Raw genomic sequence first — 3170 nt, forward strand, 5'->3', positions numbered from 1 at the left:
TTGCCATGCCTGGGCAACAGCAGCAGTCCCTGTAGCTTTTATTATTGCAAAATCTCTCCCAGCTGCTTGACATAGTTTCAGCTGGTGATAGTATGTCCCCCATCCACCTCCACCCTCTTCCCCAGAGCCCAGCAACTTCCACTCCTTCTGCAGAGCAAGGATCCAGGCTGCAACATCTAAGGAGGTTACACCATATGGGGTAGATGTGTGGCAGCCCACTGCTGCCTTCCTCATAGCTTCACCATCCTGCCAGCTGCCTGGCCACAGAGTTACCCTGGGCAAAGCATCCCTACTGCTCTGGATCACAAACCCCACAGCTGACCCATCAACTCCCATTGCCTCACTTGCTGGAGTCAGTGGCAGGACATGGATATGATGCTCCGAGGGATTCAGCCTGGACCAGACCAAAGCATCCCTGGCTGGCTACAGTCTCATGCCTGAGTTACACGGCCGTGTCTTTTTGTGCTGGGAAATCCAGAAAGGAATAAAGTCAACATCTCAAAGCCAAGGGAGGTTGCTAAGTGACAGCAGTGCTTGTTTCCATCCTGCCACTTACAGCGTGCCTATGCTGCAGAGGAAGGAAGTGAGGAGAAAGGGATGTAAACATGAGTCTATTGCCAAAACACTCAACAGAAACACAGTTGCCAAATATATACATTAGCTGCATGTTTTGGCTGCCAGGAGAGAAATATTTACTACAAATCAATTATCCCAGTCTCAGAACATTTTACCTCCAGATGAAGATTTCAGGTATTTGCAGAGCTTGTGAATGTGCCAATTTTCCACCTGAAAAGTATTTCCAGACCGAACTCACAGGGCTGTCAGTAGCTGCAAGGACAGCTGCAATGAACTGAGATTTCATCCTTATGTTGTTTCTAATAAATGGCTTTTGTTTTTCCACCAGGATGTGGCATTACACAGCAATTAGGAAGCCCAAGAGAAAGGCAGAGCTGGACAAGGGAGGGATGAACGCAGCCTTTGTATGAGCTTCTGGGGAAGAAAGGAGATGGTTTCCATAAAATAAAGGGCACACATACAAATCTATGTCATCGAAATTATGTTGAGAATTGAAAGCTAAGTTAAAAATAGACTAAAGGCAGCACTGCTAATCCAGTTGAGAAATTTGCCATCACTAAGCTGGATGGATAACAGATATCTTTCAAAAATTTGCTCATCATAGAGGACCTGTACAAACTAATTGCGTGAGGGGGGTAGGGAGACTTCTACCCAGCTCGAGCTCCAGCCTTGCCTCTCCTGTCGATCAGTGACCACGTGCTGCCCCACACGCTACAGCGCAGAGGAGCGACCGGGTGGTGAGCGACGTATGGAGGGCACGTGCCCATGCTACCATCCTTTATCTGAGGCAGGGAGCAGAGGCCAGCCCCACTCTCCAGTGCCTGGGAACCATCAAAAGCACTTATTTAAATAAAGCATCTGCTCCCTCTGCGTAGAAGTGGGCCAGCCCAGGGAGAAAGTAGGGCACCGATTTGTGCCTCTGTGTGAAGGGGAATAAGGCAGGGAGCATCGGAGAAGGGATCTGAACACGGCTGTTTCCAAAGCAGAGCCCACTGTCAAAATGTAGCGACAGACGCTGATCAGAGGGACGTGTTTGCTGTTGGTCTGGCTGCTCCAGTGCCTCGTGGGCACAAACAGCCCCATCTCCTGCATCTGCACAGTGGCTGCAGTCCCCACCGGTTCCGGTGGTGAGAGCTCTTGGGGTGGGCTTTCAATGGTCCCCGCAGGGCTGGGGAACTGCAAACCCTCAGGCTCACACACCCTCTCTCTCACCTTTCTGAACAAAGCTGGATTTCCTACAGGTGGAGGAGAGCTGGGTCCTGCTGAGGAAGGACATGATGAGGATCAGCAGCCCACCTACACCCTGGTGGGACAGGGTGTTCAAGCTGCTAAGCTGGCAAGATAGTTTCAGCAGTGACGCCAAGATGCGGCTGCTGTTGCCTCCACGGCAGTGGTTGGGTCAGATCCCTCCCAGAGCTGCTTCTGGTGTGTTGTTACCACTCTGGGCTGTGGAAAGGTGACTGGGGAAGGTTTGCTTTAGGAAGCAGCTGGCAGAAAGGTGTCCTCGCTCAGGGTGCCAGTGGCAGAAGGGAGCAAGGAGTGAGGGTGTGGGGTCAGTGGCAGAGCACTGTGGTGCCTGAGCAGGTTGTCACCTTGATGTCTGCAAGCTGGTCCCTGTGGAACAATGTCTCAGATTCATTCTGGTACCAGCTGTTGCAGGGGAGAAAGACAAGCCCCCTACAGTGACTTCTGATAAATAAGGGAGCACCAGTGAGTCAGCTGCTCTGTAACCAGCCAGGACACGTGGGTCAGCTCTTCAGATAACCCATGCAAGGAGAAACCAGGCTCTGAAACCCTCGGGAGAGAAAAAATGAGCCACCTGGGCAGCAACAGGGCGCTGTGGGAACATCCCAATGGGTGTTTCCTTGCTGTCTGTTCATCCTGCAGGAAGGCTGACCTGCCCCAGGTGAGTGAGTGGGGTGTTGTGCCCAGGGGCCTCAGCACAGGGATGGGTCACTGCTGGCACAGGGGACAGCAGGGAGAACTGCTGGGGGCCTCAGCAGTTACAGGTCTGTTTACAGCACTGATGGCTGGAGAAACACAGAAGGGGTCCAGTCTGGGGAAGGTGAGTGGGGAGGGGGCAGTGGGGTACAAGGGGCAGCTGCCTGCCCCCTGGACGTGCCTTTGAGGAGTGGAGGTGACTGTCCCTTTTCCAGGGGTGCTGTGGGCTCCAGAAATAAGCCTGGCAAAGCACCACAGGCCTCAGAGCAGCCCTGAGTACTTTTATTTTCACAGCTCTCAGCCCACCCACACACATCCATAGTCAGGTTTGGGGCAGGGCTGGGGCTCTGCACAGACACCAGGGATGCTGGAGACACGGGGAGAGGCAGCATGGGAGTGAAGGAGCCCGTGGTGAAAGGGAAGGGGATGATCAGAGGGATGTTTTTCCCATAATGAGAAAGCAATGTGGACACACCCAAAGTCACAGCACTGCCAGACCCACAGCACCTCCCTTCCTTCACCACCCCTATGCTGCCCCTTGGGCTGCACAGCCTCCCACAGTCCTGGACCCCTTCCCAGGGAGCCACACTGCAGGGAGCACCTCTCTTCACACCAGTCCCATCCTTCAGGCAGAGCCAGACCAGCACCAGCCC

This window comes from Antrostomus carolinensis, unplaced genomic scaffold (assembly GCF_000700745.2).
Source record: "Antrostomus carolinensis isolate BGI_N321 unplaced genomic scaffold, ASM70074v2 scaffold16, whole genome shotgun sequence".
NCBI lineage: Eukaryota > Metazoa > Chordata > Aves > Caprimulgiformes > Caprimulgidae > Antrostomus > Antrostomus carolinensis.